This window comes from Arachis hypogaea, chromosome 19, assembly GCF_003086295.3.
Source record: "Arachis hypogaea cultivar Tifrunner chromosome 19, arahy.Tifrunner.gnm2.J5K5, whole genome shotgun sequence".
In the NCBI taxonomy this organism is placed as follows: domain Eukaryota; kingdom Viridiplantae; phylum Streptophyta; class Magnoliopsida; order Fabales; family Fabaceae; genus Arachis; species Arachis hypogaea.
In genome coordinates, this window is record NC_092054.1 from 12,605,616 (window position 1) to 12,625,989 (window position 20,374).

The following is a 20,374-nucleotide window of genomic DNA, read 5'->3' on the forward strand; positions in this document are numbered from 1 at the left end:
AATGAATCTCTTCATGTCTGTTGATGAACACTTTAAATATGTGTTTGCCTTGTTTTAATTTTCTCTCAAATGATTTCACCATACTAACCACTCATATCATCTTAATTTCGCCGACTCATTTCATTCATCCAACCAACTTCATTACCGTGCACTTATATTTATGTAATTTACTTTATCCAATAGTTATTGTTTGTCACAACCACACTCTTCCATTCCTTTCTTGCCTTAAAATTTTCAGTGTTCCTATACTTGATCCCGATATTTTGTACCAAATGCTTTATTCTATGAGCTTTATTTCTTATGCTCTATTACTCCCAAGACGTACTTTCCTCCACGTTTAGCCATTTTACTATATTCTTGTTGTCAATAAAGATCACAATGTCTTCTTCTTTGATCTATAATTCCTCCTGTAAAAATTGAAGAACTAATTCCATACTTATAATATAGCTTTATCATCAGATTTTTCAATAATATTCTCTCCCATAAAACACTTTATCATATCTTTTAAGGTAATTACCAACAACAAAATTATTACAGGTAAGAACATAACTTCTTCCATCCTTGTTAACTTGAATCTATCATATTTCTTCTTTTTTATTACACTCCATTGATTTACAAGTATATTAACATGCTGCTAACTGCTATTAATATCAAACACTTTATTTTCAAAAATTTTCATATTTTTACTTTGTCAGATAATCCAAATAATAGTAAAAAAAATCTATGCCACTTATTTTTATATAATCCCATAACATTTTATTGCATTCAATTCTCAAACCAAATCTAAATATTATTGGCACTCATCTATTGTATACATCTTTCTAGGAGTGTTCATAAATCGGATCCGATCCGCGTATCCGCGGTGTTTATCCGAATCCGATACGAAAATTGCGAATATGGATCCGATCCGATAGCGGATCAGATCCGCACACTAATCGGATCGGATTGCGGATTTTGTGTTGGTATCCGCATATCTGCAAAAATAAAGAAATAAATAATTAAATATTCTTTTTATGTTTTATTTCAACTAATAATTATCATATATGTTGTATTATTTTAATTTTTTATTTAAAAAAATAGAAAAAATGAATTTTACTGATAATTTTTTTAATAAAAATAAGCTTTTAAAAATATTTTTGAGTTTTGCGGATATATCCGATATCCGATCCGATCCGATCCGCAAATATGCGGATCGGATCGAATCGAATCGAATCCAAACTTAAAAACTGCGAATATTGGATCCGATCCGATCCGATAATTTTAGTGTGGATCGGATCGAAATTTTGTCCACATCCGATCCGATCCGATCCGCGTTCACCCCTACATGCTCCATTTAAGATTATCTACTATAATTCACTAGAAAAGGAATAATGCAAGAAAAGATGATTTATTATTTCTCGCACTGACTCACAAAGTACACAAGTTCCATCTTCTTAGTTTATTATGCCTCTTCGTTGTAATTTATTTTTTGGTATTGAGATCTTCTGAAATCGTAAATTACATCAATATTTTAAATTTTGGTGGTACTAATTTTCTCTAAATATCATAAAAGATGTGCTTTATAGTTGGTATTTTATGATCACTCATTTTAAACAACACTTTATAATTTAGTGAAAATAAAATATCTTTCAAATTAACATAAAAAAATAATTTTATTTTAATAAAAGTTACACTAAAAAGTTGTGGAGAAAGTGATGAGTTTGGAAAACTCTAAATTAATATGTGTGATGACTAAACATTATTAAAATTAATTAATTGCAAAATTATTTGATCTGAATTTTTATTCAATACATTGATGATTATAATTTTGCTGCAGGTTTAATCATGGGCCGGAAATAAATGTATTGTGCTAAGCCCAATTTACACTCAGCCTTGGTTTTAATAACAAAAATAAATGTGGCTGTTTTAATGTTACTTGGGCCCAAATAATTTTCTGATCTAAGCCCAAGTGGGTTACATGCTTTCCACTTGCTTTATGCATGTTCCAAATTTTATCAGGAAAGCAAATGTTATTAATGGGCCAAGATCAAATATTGTTGCTACCAAGCCCAATGTTGATTCGAATCCATGAAGCAAATGAAATGCCTAAATGCTTCCAACGGATTCCACTTCATTATTTTGAAGGATTTCAAATTTAATTAATACATTGGAAACATAAGAAAAGAGAGAAGATTGATTTGATGGCTATTATGACACTACACGCTACTCAACAAAGGGAAGTGGGAAACTTGAATTAACTTTTACATTCTCTCTCTTTGTTCATTGATTATTGTTCAAACCCATTGAATATTTTCTCTTTCTTCTCTCTCACAACTCTTTCTCTCTTCGGTCTTTACTCAGAAAATATTGGCAGCCATGGAAGCAAAAGTAAGCTACCGAGATGAAGAGAAAGCAAGCCTAAAGACCATCACAATGATGGCAAGAAAACATACTAAAATAAAAATGAGCTGTGGCTAAGATATTCACCAAATGTGGTTAGATTTGGTGAGGTTATCTTGAGTCTTTCATGCTCAAAATGGAAGAAGAAGATTCGGCCAGCTAGAGGAGATTCTTGAAGCATGGCTTGTCTTCGATTCTGCTCAACCACCACAGGAAGTAGCTAGAGTGGCGAAGTGATGGTTGAAGGCAGAGATTGAAGCAGATGAAGTCATCATCATCATGAAGCATCAAGGGCCAGAATTCCATCTTGGAGAGCAAGCCAAGGATGGAGAGCTCGATTGATGAAGGGTGATGATCAAGAAAGGACTAGAGGTAATTGCATGTTGGTTAATGCATGGTTATCTCTTCTCTCTATATGTGGCCGAACCGGTTTGTTGAAGGAGGAAGAAGTTGGTTCAGTTTTGGCTTCAATAAGTGGAGGCTCCCCTCTTCTATATTAAGGGTGGACAGCCATTGTTTGAAGCAAGGAGAAAAATTGAGAGTGCAAGGCACAGAGTTCTCAGAGCTACCTGAGCTAACAGTTTTCTCTTCTCCTTCAATGTATTCAGTTTTGTATTTTTCTGTTTAATTTTGTCATGTCTTGAGTCTCATGGTAAAAGGCAAACAGTGAGGTTTGTAATGAAAAAGCCATAGAGCGGAAAAAGGCAGAGAGTGCAAAATTAAAAGAAAAAGCCATAGGTGTCTTAGAGTTCCTCTGTTCATCTATGTTGTGTTTCATGATTCTGTGGGAATCCCCTTGTAAGTTGGGTTAGCACTTTACAAGTTGTAATCTGTTTGATTATAGTGAAATTCCATCATTGTTGTGATGGAGACTGGATGTAGGCTGCACTGCACTTAGCAGCCGAACCAGGATATATCTTGGTGTGATTTTCTTCCTCTCCTACTTCATTTCTGTTTTCTACTGCACAGGAGCAAAAACAAAAAATGTCTCGTGCCAAGTGACGAGACAAAATGAAAATGTCTCGTGGCTAGGGACGAGCTAAAAACAGAAAAGTCTCCTCTGAATCCAGCAAGTGTTAGCAAAAAAAAAAAAGGGGCTAAGATTCAACCCCCCCTTCTCTTAGCCACTGAAACCATCAATTGGTATCAGAGCTTGGTCTCAAAGAGATCAAGCTTTGCAGCTTGGAGTAAAGATCCTCATGGCGGAAAACAGTGGCGCAAATGTGGTGTCTTATAATCTAACTGAAGGACAATCAAGCAACAGACCCCCTCTTTCAATGGGAAAAACTATACCTATTGGAAGGAGAGGATGAAGATATTCGTACAAGCAGTGGATTACAGACTTTGGAAGATTATCCTCGAAGGGCCTAAATTTCCAACTACCACAAGTGCAGAAGGAGTTGTTTCTATCAAACCAGAAGCAAGATGGACCGAGGAAGATAGGAAGAAGGTGGAGTTAAATGCCAAGGCAATAAATCTGCTCAATTGTGCTATCAGCTTTGAGGAGTACCAACGGGTATCAAGATGCACAACGGCAAAGGAAATCTGGGACAAATTGCAAATCACCCATGAAGGAACCACCATTGTCAAGAAGACTCGGGCAGATATGCTAAACAGAGAATATGAAACGTTTGCAATGAAGGAAGGAGAGTCCATTGATGAACTCTTTGAACGTTTCAATGCTATCATTGTTGGCTTAGATGCTCTGGGAATTACACATTCTGATTCTGTGCTAGTGAGAAGAGTGTTGAGATGTCTCACAAAAGAGTGGGAGACTAAAGCTTTAATTATTTCTGAGAGTAGTAGCCTAGACTCCATAACACTTGATGATTTGAGAGGAAATCTTCTTGCTTTTGAAAATACCTATTTGAAAAAAGATACAAAAAAGAAAGGAATTGCATTTTCTTCTGTGACTAACCCCCTGGATGATGAATCCAGTGATAACTCTTCTGAAAATGAGTTTGTTTTATTTGCAAAAAAATTCAGGAAAATGGCTAAGCTCAGAGGCAAAGGCAGCAGCACAAGGAAAGTGAAGAAAGACCTCAGCAAGGTAACTTGCTACAATTGCAAGGAAATGGGGCATTTCAAATCTGATTGTCCCAAGCTGAAGAAGGAGGAAAAGCCAAAAAGAGGAAAGAAGAAAGGACTGATGGCCACATGGGAAGACTTGGAGAATGATTCTGATGATGATGATGAAGAAACCGAGACCAAGTCACAAACATGTCTCATGGCAGACCACATAGATCAGGTAGTCTTTCATAACCCTAACACTGAAGATCTCCATCTTATGATAGACCACCTTTCTGAAAAAATAAGATGTTTTCTGCTGGAAAATCAAGAACTTGAACAGCAAATTACCATTCTTAAGGCCGAAAACAGTTTTCTAAAAGAAAAAGTGAGAGAGGCCGAAACTGCTTGTGATCTTGTTGAAGAAAATAAGCAGTTAAGAGCCCAAGTTAGGAGCTGTGAAAGTAACCATTGTGTTCTTGCATATGTGGACTGTTTTAAACAAAATGAAGAGTTGCTTAAAAAGGTTAAAAGACTTGAGGAAGACTTAGCCAAATTTACACAAAGTTCTGAAAGTTTAAATCACATCTTGGCTAGTCAAAAACCTCTTTATGATAAGGCTGGGTTGGGGTTTCATAAATCTGAAAATTCACATTTTGAAAATATTGCTTCATCTTCTAATGACATAAGATTTCAAGATCCCACCTACTTTAACAAAAAGGCAACTCCAAGATTTTGTAGACTATGCAATCGGAATGGACACTTTCCCATTCAATGCTTTTTCAGTGAAAGAATGGTTGGTAACAAGGTTTATAAAATTGTTTTTGATTACAATGGCTTAGGACATAGAAGATGGTTTAACGTAAAAGGATCCAAAAGATTTGGATACCTAAGGTTACTTAAGCATTGTTTTGTAGGTGTGCCTAGCATCCCAAAGGAAAGAAAATGTGTGGTATATGGACAGCGGATGCTCTAGGCATATGACCGGAAAGGCAACCTTCTTCATAAAGCTTGATGACTATGATGGAGGACTTGTCACTTTCGGTGATGATGCAAAAGGAAAAATTGTGGCTGTTGGGAAAGTTGGTAAAAACTTTTCTTCTTGCATAAATGATGTTCTCCTTGTACATGGCTTGAAACATAATTTGCTTAGTGTTAGTCAACTTTGTGATTTGGGTTTTGAAGTTATCTTTAAGAAATCTGTTTGTTTAGTTGTGTGTGAAAAAACTGGGAATGTTCTTCTTGAAGCTAAAAGATGTAACAATGTGTATGGATTAACTCTTGAGGATTTAAAGGAACAAAATGTAACATGCTTCACATCTTTTGAATCTGAAAAATGGCTTTGGCATAGAAAGTTGGGACATGCTAGCATGTATCAAATTTCTAAGTTAGTCAAAAGAAATTTGGTTAGAGGAATCCCAAACATCAAGTTTGATAAGGATCTTACTTGTGACGCTTGTCAATTAGGCAAACAAGTAAAATCCTCTTTTAAATCAAAAGATGGAATCTCAACCAAAAGGCCATTGGAAATGTTACATATTGATCTTTTTGGTCCTACTAGAACTCAAAGCTTAGGAGGTAAACATTATGGTCTTGTGGTGGTAGATGATTATTCTAGATTTGGTTGGGTACTTTTCCTTGCTCATAAGAATGATGTTTTTCATGCTTTTTCCACCCTTTGTAAGAAAATTCAAAATGAAAAGGATTTGAAAATTGCCCATTTAAGAAGTGATCATGGAAGAGAATTTGAAAATCAAGATTTTGAAAAATTCTGTGATGACTTAGGGATTTCTCATAACTTTTCATGTCCTAGAACCCCCAACAAAATGGGGTAGTTGAAAGAAGGAATAGAAGCCTTCAAGAAATGACTAGGGCTATGTTATGTGAGAGTGAAATTCCTAAATTCCTATGGGCTGAGGCTGTGAACACAGCATGTTATATTTTGAATAGAACAATCATTAGAAAAGGGTTAAAGAAAACACCTTATGAGTTATGGAAAGGAACCCCTCCAAATCTTAAGTACTTTCATATTTTTGGATGCAAATGCTTTGTGCTTAATAATAAAGAAAACCTTGGAAAATTTGATCCAAAATCATATGAAGGAATGTTTGTTGGATATTCCACCACAAGCAAGGCCTATAGAGTTTATCTCAAGGAGCATAGGACAATAGAGGAATCCATACATGTTACTTTTTGTGATTCTAACTTAGTTCCCAGTATTGTGAAGGATATTGATTCAGATTGTGAAGAGGCTGCAACAAGTAAAGAAAATCCCAAATCTGTACAAAATGAAGAATCTGTCAGCCCGGTTTTATCTCGTCAGATTGTAGGAGAAACTTCCAATTTATCTCCTGAGCAGACACGAGAAACTGAAACAGTGAGACCACCAGAAGTTCATCAAAGTTCAACACCTGGCCGAAAACCTAGAGAATGGAAGTCTATGAGGGGTTATCCTCATGACTTCATCATTGGTGATCCCTCTCATGGTGTAACAACAAGATCCTCCACCAAAAGGCAAACCGAACCTAGCAACTTAGCTCTCTTGTCACAAATGGAGCCCAACAATGTCAAACAAGCTCTTGAAGATCCATCATGGGTCAAAGCCATGCAAGAGGAGCTAGCTCAATTTGACAAGAATGAGGTTTGGACATTAGTACCTTATTCGGATGGTATGAAGGTAACGGGTACTAAGTGGGTCTTTAAAAATAAACTTGGTGAGGATGGACAAGTTGTTCGTAACAAGGCTAGATTAGTGGCCCAAGGTTACGATCAAGAAGAGGGTATAGATTTTGATGAGTCTTTTGCTCCGGTAGCTAGAATGGAAGCAATTCGGTTGCTTCTTGCCTATGCCGCCCATAAAGGTTTCAAAATGTTTCAAATGGATGTTAAGTGTGCTTTCCTTAATGGCTTTATTGATAGAGAAGTGTATGTGGCACAACCCCCCGGTTTTGAACATAAAGAGTTTCCAAATCATGTTCTTAAATTATCTAAGGCTCTTTATGGGCTTAGACAAGCTCCAAGAGCTTGGTATGAAAGGCTTAGTGCCTTCTTGTTGGAAAATCAATTTCAAAGGGGTACCACCGACACTACTTTATTTATTAAAGCATCTAATGATGACATACTTCTTGTTCAAGTTTATGTTGATGACATTGTATTTGGATCGGCCAACATTTCCTTGTGTGAAGAGTTTGGAAAACTCATGACTAGTGAGTTTGAAATGAGTTTAATGGGAGAGCTTATCTTCTTTCTTGGCCTCCAAATTAAACAAACTCCTAGTGGTACTTTTATTTACCAAGGAAAGTATGCAAAAGAACTTATCAAAAAGTTTGGCCTAGAAAATTCCAAAGCAATGAGTACACCAATGCATCCCAACACAAAACTTGAAAAGGATGATGATGGTCAAGATATGGATGAAACAAGGTATAGAGGAATGATAGGTTCACTCATGTACCTTACCTCCTCTAGACCAGATATTGTTCAAAGTGTGGGTGTATGTTCAAGATTTCAATCTCACCCAAAAGAATCCCATCTTACGGCTGTTAAACGCATCATTAGATACATTAAGGGAACTTGTGATTATGGCTTGTGGTATCCTAAATCTGATGAATTTTGTGCAGTAGGGTTTTGTGATGCAGATTATGCGGGAGATAGAGTGGATAGAAGAAGCACGTCAGGCATGTGTTGCTTCCTTGGAAGCTCTCTCAACATGTGGTCAAGCAAGAAACAAGCCACAGTGGCTTTATCCACCGCTGAAGCAGAATATATTTCCGCATCTGCATGTTGCACTCAATTAATTTGGTTAAAAACACAATTGGAAGATTACAAATTAAAAATCAATAGTATACCCCTATTTTGTGATAATATGAGTGCAATAAATATTTCAAAAAAATCCTGTTTTGCACTCAAGAACTAAGCACATTGAGATAAAATATCATTTTATTAGGGAACATGTGCAAAAGGGTACTATTGATATTCAATTTGTAAAATCAGAAGACCAAATTGCTGATATTTTTACAAAACCCCTCTGTGAAGACAGATTCTGCACCTTGAGAAAAAGATTGGGAATGTTTGATTTAAGTTTTATTGAAAATTTGTGAATATTTGATTCTGTTCAGTTTTGTCTCGTAGGTTTGGACGAGATAAAAAAAACGCAAGCTTGATGGAGGAGCTCTGTTCAGGGGGAGGCAACACAAATTTAAATTCTTCTGGGCCCCGCCTAATAAATTCTGACCCCACCATGGCAGTTTAGTTAGTTATTCCTTCCTTGAAAAAATAAAATCACAAAATTTTTTAGATTGTCTTTTCAAATCTAGTTGGAAGATACATGTTGTCAAATCATATCTTCTCCTTCCAACTAAATCCCTTGATTCAAGGAAAAACTCCCTCTTTATCACTTTTTGAAACTCCCATTTGGATAATAACCGTGCCATTATGGTCATTAACCTCCCATCATCTCTCTCCAATCCTCATTTATTGCACCTCTAACCTCCTTCCATCCTCCTCTCATTCGGCCATCACCCCTTCATATTCAACCCCTCATTCATCCACCATGAAAAAGAAAACCGCTGTTAGGCGAAGTAGCCGAACCCCCATTCCAAAAAACCCACCTTTCTCATCACCTCCAACCCATACACATATCCATCTCCATTCTACCTCATCCTCTTCTCAGTCACCACCCTCCAAGAAAACCGAAACCATGCGCCGAAAGGTTATTGCTCAGAAAACCTCAGGGAGAGGCAAGACAGGGAAGAACAAGCAACCAAATGTTGAAGAAGATGAAGAAGCATCTCAGACTACTCCACCTCCATCACCACCAAAAAGATCTACCTCTCATGCGAAAAGCTCTCACAAGAAACAGAAAACCTTTACTCTGCATGACACAAGCGAACCTCCCAATCTGGAATCTCTAGAGTTCAAAAACAAATTCCACAAAACTCATTCACATTTTGATCCTTCCCGCTTCCACTCATGTGCCTTCTATGAATTTCACAAAGACGTTCTTCTGCAGCGCAATCTCTGCCCCTCTTACTTGGTGAACCTTCCAAATCTTGCCACCAAAGGAATGAACTTTTCGTCTTTGTTTGATGCTCTGAAATGGACTCCTCTGACTCACATTCAGAAATTGGTATACCCGGGGCTGGTCCGGGAATTTTATGCAAACATGCGCCTGATTGGTGGGTCAATCCACTCTTATGTCAAGCGTGTTTACATAACCCTCACTCCTCAAACCATTGGTGCTGCCCTTGGGTATGAAGATGAGGGACCAAAGGTTTATATGGTTGATAAATGGGATGATCAAGTGGGAGTTACTCAACAAATTGTAATGCAACACATCTGTGCCAACCTGTCCGGGCTTGATGGATTAATCCCAACTCACAAATCCCTCGGCCCAGAGAACTCTCTGTTACACCGTATCATCACTCATATCATCACTCCTCAAAGTGGTTCTCATCATAGAGTAACAGTTTCTGACTCTATCATCCTCTTTGCTCTTATTACTTCCACTCCAATTTCATTTGCTTATATTATGACACGTCATATGTGGGAAGCAGTAAGAAGCACAAAAAAGGCTAATCTTCCTTATGGCATGTTTCTTACATGTATATTTGAATATTTTAAGGTTGATTTGTCTAATGAATCTGTTGAGAACAAAGTGTCACAGATTAAAGGAGGAGGAGTTTCGAACAAGAAAAGCAAGAAATCTGTTGCCTCCGAACCCTCTCTAAGCGATTTGGAAAGCCACCCTGAACCCTCAAAGGTGTCGGCATCCATCAGGGAGACTCTCAGTGAATTCCGCAATATGTCCAAATTAATGCTTAAGTCAAGCAAGGCTGCCCGGAAACTGGCGTATGCAAATGAGAAAGCCTGGAGGAAGTGCTATGAAAGGGTCGGTTTCATGATTCAAACCTTTGATGATGAAATGGGAACAGGAGATTCTGAAGATGATTCTGGTTCTGAGTTCAATGTTTCTGATGATTAGTGACTATTCCTCTACTTTTATTTGATATTGGCAACAATAGGCTCAATCCTTCTTTTGTTTTTTGTAAAGGCATGACTTGATACTCCCTGCCGTATGATACTCTGAACAATTACTGCTTTGTTATAAATATTATGTATTGCTCATGTCTCTTGTTGCAGGTTTTTATGCCCCTTGATGCCAAAAGGGGGAGGAAATTTAGATTCCAAAATTGAAATTGGAATAAAACAGGGGCTGAAAAACAGGGGATAACAGGGGCTGAAAAACAGGGGATAAGGGTTGAAATTTTCAAATTGAAAATTCATGATTACCCTTATTCAAAGAAAGCATGTTTCTATTATATTTCCTGCTGTATGTACTGCATTTGGCATTTGGTTTACTATGATGTTTGATATATTGATGCCTGGCTGATGGTTCATCTTTGATAAACCTGTTGGTTTGAAAATTTACATTTGGCAGTTCCTTTAAACTGTGTTATCTAACATCTGCCATGCTTTGATGTGCTATTATGTGTTTCAAAAATATTTTCCTTATTTTGAATGACATTGCTCTGATATCTGGACTGGAAAATATTTGGAAATTTTCTGAACAACACTGGTTTGTGTTCTGTTGATATGTGTAAGTTTGAGCAGAAAATCAAATTATTGATAACAAATGAGTTTTGATTATCATCCAACTCTGCTCATAAATCAAGCATTTAGCATCATGTAATAAATATGCTAAATAACATTGTTATTTGAAGCTTGATTAAAATTGTTACAGGTTAATGCTTCCCTTGGTAAAAACAGCATATATTAAGGGGGAGCAATGTGACAATTTGAAAGGGGGAGAAATACAAATTTAAAGGGAGTACTCTTACTCAATTTTAAATTTCTTTCCATTTCAATTTTAATATTGTTTGTCATCAAGGGGGAGATTGATGAGTTTGGAAAACTCTAAATTAATATGTGTGATGACTAAACATTATTAAAATTAATTAATTGCAAAATTATTTGATCTGAATTTTTATTCAATACATTGATGATTATAATTTTGCTGCAGGTTTAATCATGGGCCGGAAATAAATGTATTGTGCTAAGCCCAATTTACACTCAGCCTTGGTTTTAATAACAAAAATAAATGTGGCTGTTTTAATGTTACTTGGGCCCAAATAATTTTCTGATCTAAGCCCAAGTGGGTTACATGCTTTCCACTTGCTTTATGCATGTTCCAAATTTTATCAGGAAAGCAAATGTTATTAATGGGCCAAGATCAAATATTGTTGCTACCAAGCCCAATGTTGATTCGAATCCATGAAGCAAATGAAATGCCTAAATGCTTCCAACGGATTCCACTTCATTATTTTGAAGGATTTCAAATTTAATTAATACATTGGAAACATAAGAAAAAGAGAGAAGATTGATTTGATGGCTATTATGACACTACACGCTACTCAACAAAGGGAAGTGGGAAACTTGAATTAACTTTTACATTCTCTCTCTTTGTTCATTGATTATTGTTCAAACCCATTGAATATTTTCTCTTTCTTCTCTCTCACAACTCTTTCTCTCTTCGGTCTTTACTCAGAAAATATTGGCAGCCATGGAAGCAAAAGTAAGCTACCGAGATGAAGAGAAAGCAAGCCTAAAGACCATCACAATGATGGCAAGAAAACATACTAAAATAAAAATGAGCTGTGGCTAAGATATTCACCAAATGTGGTTAGATTTGGTGAGGTTATCTTGAGTCTTTCATGCTCAAAATGGAAGAAGAAGATTCGGCCAGCTAGAGGAGATTCTTGAAGCATGGCTTGTCTTCGATTCTGCTCAACCACCACAGGAAGTAGCTAGAGTGGCGAAGTGATGGTTGAAGGCAGAGATTGAAGCAGATGAAGTCATCATCATCATGAAGCATCAAGGGCCAGAATTCCATCTTGGAGAGCAAGCCAAGGATGGAGAGCTCGGATTGATGAAGGGTGATGATCAAGAAAGGACTAGAGGTAATTGCATGTTGGTTAATGCATGGTTATCTCTTCTCTCTCTATGTGGCCGAACCGGTTTGTTGAAGGAGGAAGAAGTTGGTTCAGTTTTGGCTTCAATAAGTGGAGGCTCCCCTCTTCTATATTAAGGGTGGACAGCCATTGTTTGAAGCAAGGAGAAAAATTGAGAGTGCAAGGCACAGAGTTCTCAGAGCTACCTGAGCTAACAGTTTTCTCTTCTCCTTCAATGTATTCAGTTTTGTATTTTTCTGTTTAATTTTGTCATGTCTTGAGTCTCATGGTAAAAGGCAAACAGTGAGGTTTGTAATGAAAAAGCCATAGAGCGGAAAAAGGCAGAGAGTGCAAAATTAAAAGAAAAAGCCATAGGTGTCTTAGAGTTCCTCTGTTCATCTATGTTGTGTTTCATGATTCTGTGGGAATCCCCTTGTAAGTTGGGTTAGCACTTTACAAGTTGTAATCTGTTTGATTATAGTGAAATTCCATCATTGTTGTGATGGAGACTGGATGTAGGCTGCACTGCACTTAGCAGCCGAACCAGGATATATCTTGGTGTGATTTTCTTCCTCTCCTACTTCATTTCTGTTTTCTACTGCACAGGAGCAAAAACAAAAAATGTCTCGTGCCAAGTGACGAGACAAAATGAAAATGTCTCGTGGCTAGGGACGAGCTAAAAACAGAAAAGTCTCCTCTGAATCCAGCAAGTGTTAGCAAAAAAAAAAAAGGGGCTAAGATTCAACCCCCCCTTCTCTTAGCCACTGAAACCATCAGAAAGAAAATAAAATAAAGAACGAATAACACATGAAGGACTTCAAGCTGGTTACAAGTGGTGGAATAAACAGACTAAGATTTGAGATAAGATTCAGCTCAAGCTAGTTAGCTAAATGCCTTACCAGAAAAAATCATATAGCTCAAACGCCAAACTTATTCTCAAAGTATTATCAATCTTTTCAGCAAACGCCAGATCTTTTCAAATGTCATAATTCACTAATTAAAATTTAGATAATCCTTAAATTTGAACTAAACATATTAGACAGGGAGGATGCTCCTATAAAGACGCGTAAAACGTCTCTTTATAAAGATACTTATGTGTCGTATTATTATTGGACGTATTAATGAATCGGTTATTTTTTAATTTATTAACAAATTAGAATAAAATCGATTTTTTTATAACAATAACAATAAACCGAATTGTTATCAGATTCGTTCGAACCGACCAATTTACAAAATCCACTAGACCATGGTTTTTTTTTTTTTAAACAAAAATCAGGGATATTTTTGTCTTTTTATCAAAAAATTTTAACATGATTCGGTTCAAATTGTGTAAATCGATCGGATCAAATCGAGTCTAATAATTATGATGCGGACAATTGGGTTTAGTATTGTTGCTATAATAAACCGATTTTGTTCTGGTTTATTAAAAAATAAATTATTAACCGGTTTAATAAAGATGTCCAATAATATTGTAGCATATGTAAACGTCTTTTAAAAAATATATTTTTAGTGTCTTTATCAAAATGGTCTCCATTAGGTATATCAAACTTTTTTTTAATGAGAATGGGGGGGGGGTGTGTCAAAAACCCCAAACAAGAAGAAACAAAAACAGCAAAACAAAACTAGGAGCCCCTAGGACGCATACAGCCAAAGCAATCTAAATCTAAGGCCAAAGTTATATCAGGAGGGGGCACATCATAAACATGGAGGCCAAGGGGAAGAGTCTGTCCTTTTTTTGCAAGGATGTCTACGACATAATTCGCTTCTCGCATAGTATGGGTCATTCAGAGATAGTCAGACGTTGAGCTTGAATGTTGATATCTGCGAGGAGTGATGCACATGTGTGTCTTGTAGCGCAACCACTCTTCACGAGCTCCAAAACTGATGTAGAATCCGTTTCAACAATGATTTGGTGGAAGTTCTTTGCCACTGCAATTTGAAGGCCATGCACAACTCCCCAAATTTTAGCTTGCATTATGGAGCAACTACCCAAATTGCAAGAGAAACCAGCAATATATCACCCCAAGTGATCTCTAAAAACTCCCCCACATGCTGCATTATTCTGATTTTCATAAAAAGAGCCATCAACATTGAGTTTAATAACATCTTCTGCAGGAGGGAACCAGCGGATGAGGTTGTTGTGGGCTGGATTGGTCTGCTTCGTTTTCCACTGATTCTCCATAACTCTAAGGTATTCCTCATATCTCGCTTTAATATTGATTAAAGCCAAGGTAGAAGGAATCAACCTATTCTCAAACACCAAACTGTTTCAACAGAACCACAGGTGGGAAGTCGCGTAACCAAACAAATTTGACCATTTTGTTTCTTTCGATATATTGCTTAAAAGCCAGTTCGAAAGATCAAAGCCGAAGAATGAAGGTGGTTGACCTGAAGGAAGGAGATTGCACCAGATGCTCTTGGCAAAGAAGCAGTCATGAAGGACATGTAAAGTGGATTCTTCATTGCTGCTACACCTGGGGCAGCGATTATCACTTGTCATGTGTCGTCTCTTCCTTGCTGCATTAGTAAGGATAGCGTCATGGGCCACTAACCATAGGAACATGCGGATGCGTTCTGGGCCTTTCCACTTCCAAACAAGGCTGAAGATGTTGTTGGGTTGACTGGTGGTGTCTTGAATATCTTGATAAGCCGATTGAAGTTTGAAAGATCCATCTGAGGTGAGCGTCCAAGCGATTTGGTCTTTCTCCTTCCAAGGGGATGGTGGGGCCAATGCATTGATCTTTTTGACAATATCGTCCGGGAGCCATTCGTTAATCCACTCGATGTCCCAATCCCCTGAAATAGACAGAAAATCCGTGAGGGAGCTATTATAATCAATAGTATCAATACTTACCTGATGAACATGCTTATCCAGGCTCCCTAAATTAGGCACCCAATTATGTTTCCAGAAATTGATTTTCGAGCCATCCCCAATCCACCAAATGGTGTTTTTTTTTTTTTTTACATTTTCTTAGTTTTCGCAAACTCCTTTCCACAGATTTGAGTTATTCTGTTTTCGCTCTACTCTCGGGATAATGTCTTCACCTCCTCCATATTTGGATCGCAGAACCCTAGCCCAAAGAGAATCATTCTTCTCAATGAGGCCCCAACCCACTTTCATCATGAAGGCTCGATTGAGAGTACGAGCATGACGAATGCCCAATCCACCATTATTTTTATGCTCGCCACCTTTTCTCCAACTCAAGCGATGATTCTTTTTTGATTGAGTGATTTCTCCCCAGAGAAAATTCTTGCATTTACAGTCAATAGCATTACAAGTAGTAGAGAGAAGTGAGGCAGTTTGCATAGTGTATGATGGAATAGAAGAAATGACAGATTTTACCATGGTGTTTCTTCCTGCCAAGGAGAGGGATGAAGCCTTCCAAGGGTTGAGTCTTGTGTTGAGTTTGCTAATGATATCATCGAAAGTACTACCATACACCTTATTATGATGGAGAGAAACTCCAAGATATTTTCTCAAGTTGTCCGTTCTGGCGAAGCCCAAGGCATCACTGATCTCTTCTCTGATGGGGCCCCCAACATTGCTAGAAAAGAAGATACGAGTTTTTTCCTGGCTAACCGTTTGTCCAGAGCTCTCACAGAAGGCATTAAGACATCTTTTTATAACACTAGCTTGGTCCATATTAGCCTCAACAAAAAGAATTAAGTCGTCTACAAAGCATAGGTGAGATAGTGCCGGACCCCGTCTCTTGATGCGAATCGGCTTCCAAAAACCGTGATTGACCGCACAGTTAATAAGCTGAGATAGGCGTTCAATGCACAAGTAAAAAATGTAAGGAGATATTGGGTCCCCTTGTCGAATACCCCTTGTTGGTTTAAACTCCTCCAATTCTTCACCATTCCAAAGAACTCGCATTCTTGTGGAAGAGATACAAGAGAGAATAAGTTCAATAGTATTGGAAGGAAGCCCAATGTCCTTTAAAGTATCCTCCACAAAAGACCATTTGAGCTTATCATATGCCTTTTCGAGGTCGATCTTGATCGCCATCCATCCCTGCCTCCCTTTTTTATTTCTCATGGAGTGGATTACTTCCTGTGTAATGATAATGTTATCTGAATTTTGTCTTCCTGGCACAAAGCTGCATTGGGTGGGACTAACTAGCTTCTCCATGATTCTTCTCATACGACTAGCCAGAATTTTAGTAACAATCTTGTACGAAACATTACATAGGCTTATGGGGCTCATTTGTTTGAGGTTAGACACAGAATCTACCTTTGGTATAAGAGTGATGAGGGTCTCATTCAGCTCACTGACGTGCTTGGGATTGTGGAAGACAGTTTGGATCAACCTACAGAGGTCAGGTCCGACTTTATCCTAATACTGTTGGTAAAAAACAACTTGTATGCCATCCCTGCCTGGCGCTTTTAGGCTCCCAATACCAAATAAAGTATCTTTAATCTCCTGGTGCATCACTTCACCACCCAAGATATTAAGCTCAATAATGCTAAGAGTCGGAAATTCATTTTGTAGCACATAGGGAGGGTTATTACTGGTATCTTGGTAGAGATTCAAGAAAAAAAAGAAAGCAAGCTGCTCCAAATCGTTTTTCTTAGTGACCCAAGTACCATCATCATTTTGTAAGGCAAGAACTCTGTTTCTTCTTCTTCGAATCATCGTATACCCATGGAAGAACTTGGTATTACGATCGCCAAATTCGATCTAATTATTCCGAGATTTTTGGAACCACAACAATTCCTCCTGAACAAGCACTTCTTCATATTCTTTGCATAGCCGAAATTGCAGATCCTCTATGTAGTGGTTGACTCCATTAGAGAGGAAATTTGCAATGCCTTGAAGTCGAAAGGGAATTCTTTTTTTTCTTTTGAAAATATTTCCAAAAACTGAATTGTTCCAATCCTTGAGAGCTCTCTGGAAATTGTGAACACTGTTTGACCAAGAACTTTCAAACTTCCAATAGTTTCTAACCATGCCACCAAATTCTGGGTGGTGTAGCCAAGCTGCAAGGAAGCGAAACGGTCTTTTCTTTCCATTACCCATACTGTTTTAAGATAATTGAAGGCAAAGGGGGGCATGATCTGATTTGAGCATAGGCAAATGTTTAATGCAGGCCTCAGGGAATTGGATTTTCCAATCTAAATTTCCCAAAGCACGGTTCAGCCTGATCACTAGGTTACCCCTTTTCCAGGTAAAAAGGCCAGCCCACAAACCCAAAATCAATCAGAAACACAATTCTGAAAGTCAGAGCAAGTGCCAGAGTCATTTTTAATAGCACCTCCGTGTCTTTCATGGTCATGTAAAGTAGCATTGAAATCACCAATTAAGCACCAGGGAGCATTAATGTTCTCAGCCAGATTCCTCAAATTATTCCACAAAAATTTTCTGTTTACTTTTTGGGGACTACCATAAATGGCTGTGAGTAACCAAGTGGTAGAATTATTACAAGAGACCAAAAGATGAATGAATTGTCTATTATGGCCAAGGATGTCAACCTTCCAAATACTTGAATCTCAAAGAGCCCATATACCGCCGGAGTGGCCACTTGCTTCCTCCGCAAAGCAACCATTAAATCCTAATTTATTTCTAACATCTTTCCCTCGATCCCCACTTAAATGAGTTTCAAATAAGAGAAGAAAATTAGCATCAAATTCATGCCTTAAATCTCTAATAAGATAAGGAAAGGTTTTAGCACCAGCACCTCTACAATTTCAGCTAATAATATTCATAAGGAAGACATAACAAAAGTAGGTTATGAAAAACCTGGAAATCATCTCTGGGAATTCGCCTTTTGCTTCAGGCCAATCCGATTTCGGGATAAGCTCCCCTCTTTATTTTTTACTGTTGGTAAAATAATCACCTGTCCATCAGGTGGTTTGCTCGGCTGGCTAATCGTGGTTTGCTCCATCATGACGCCATCAGATGTGGAACTTTCGGTCATTCTGCGCTTGGGGAGATCAGTTCTTACAAGGTTCCGATCAATGGACTTTTCGGGCTCCTTTATTGCTAGATATGCCTCTGTTTGCTCTTGCTGAAGGTGACGCATGCTCTCATGCATCACTAATTTCATAGCTTCTACTTCTAGGTTCCTGCACTTTGACCTCTGGGGAGAGGGGTTTCAATTGCATCATCGTGAATGGCTACCTGTTTTCCCTGATTCTGGACTTTATGAGGAATAGACTTCTCATTCCTTGTAACTCCTATTTTGACATTTGGGCCACTCTTGTGACTAGCTTGGTTTTTTGAAGCATTAATCTTAAGGGATTTTTTTCTCAAGACTTGTCCTTTGTCTAACCCACCTTGGGCCTTAACAAATAAAAGCCCATTATCCTTTAGTCCATTTTCCTTTTCTCCATTTGGGTTTTCATGAGATAAATTCCCTTGACTAAATCCCCATAATGGTCCCCAAGATTGACGCCGTGCACCAAAATTGTCCCTGAGATTCCAATTGCACCAATTACGTCCCTGAAATTGGAAAATTTGCACCATAGTGGTCCCTGACCCGTTTTCCGTTAACGGCGCGCTGACGTGGCTTGATGACGTGGATTTTTGGTGACACGTGTCACCTCATGGTTTGGCCACGTGTAACGATATGATGATGTGTCATTCAACGACACGTGGCAAGCTGAATATGGATGGGTATGCCACGTGTCACAATGCTATTTTGCCACGTGTCAGATTATGCCACGTGTCGCAATGCTATTTGTCCACGTGTCATCCACGATGTCATCGTTACATGTGCACCAAATTGGTCCCTTACTTTGCATCTAATGACTCATTTTAGTCCCTGAAATTGAATATCGTGCACCAAATTAGTCCCTTCATCAGTTTTTTCTCATTTTTTTATAAATTTAAAATTTTTAATATTTTTTTATACACTAATTTTAATAATATTTTTTATTATACATATTTTATAATAAATTTTTTAATTAATAATGTTAACTTGTATTATTGGTGTACATGTTAACTAAAACCAAAACTTTATTATTGCCTCTTGTGTTTATTTGTATCTGTTTTAATATTGTTCAAGTCATAGTTATAATAAGTACTTATATTAATTAATAGTGTAATATATGAAAAAGCCGCCTAACAAGTTATAGATAAAATGAATTATTATAATCGACAGTATAAATCTATCTTATTAATTTAGTGAGAAGTTAATTATATAGGAAATCGGACATTCTTAAAATGGATGGAAATAATAAATTTATATTAGTTAATAAGTGTCTTATCAAGTATTCCTAAAATATTTATTAAAGTGTTAAATATTAAAAAAATTGTATTAAGGAATATTATTAGGCAACTACTCCCATGAAAATGCCAAAAACATCTTCTCATGATGATCCTTGTTTAAAAAGTGTAATTTATTTATTTAGCAACACTTTAAATAAAGGTAACACTTTTACTTCAAATAAAATCAAGCCCTATAATCTATCATCCAATGGTCAAAATGATGTATCTTCACATGAAGATAATCATTAAATCTTCATTGGAGTAGATACCATATTATTAAACTCTTAACTTACACTCTTTATTAAATTAATATCAATATGTCACATAATTCTTTTAATAAAATATCGTAGAAAAAAAATTGTATAATTAAAACTAATATTTTAAAAATATTTTATAAAAACACTTGTATTTAAATAACTTGTGAAAAGATAAAATTAAAATTAGTGTATTCAAATATATAATAAGAATTTTAAATTTATAAAAAAATGAGAAAAAACTGATGAAGGAACTAATTTGGTGCACGATATTCAATTTCAGGGACTAAAATGAGTCACTAGATGCAAAGTAAGGGACCAATTTGGTGCACATGTAACGATGACATCGTGGATGACACGTGGACAAATAGCATTGCGACACGTGGCATAATCTGACACGTGGCAAAATAGCATTGTGACACGTGGCATACCCATCCATGTCAGCTTGCCACGTGTCGTTGACTGACATATCATCATATCGTTACACGTGGCCAAACCATGAGGTGACACGTGTCACCAAAAATCCACGTCATCAAGTCACGTCAGTGCGCCGTTAACGGAAAACAGGTCAGGGACCA

At 37.2% G+C, this 20,374-nt stretch overlaps 1 long non-coding RNA gene across 1 annotated transcript; it reads right to left on the minus strand.

Moving 5' to 3' along the window:
- Positions 1-657: 657 nt before the first annotated feature.
- Positions 658-18,471, minus strand: LOC140181770 (uncharacterized). Its single transcript, XR_011877012.1, has 2 exons — positions 18,073-18,471; positions 658-974 (listed from the first exon to the last, which is right to left on the minus strand). It is a non-coding gene; the product is annotated as an uncharacterized lncRNA (long non-coding RNA).
- Between the last annotated feature and the right edge of the window lie 1,903 nt (positions 18,472-20,374).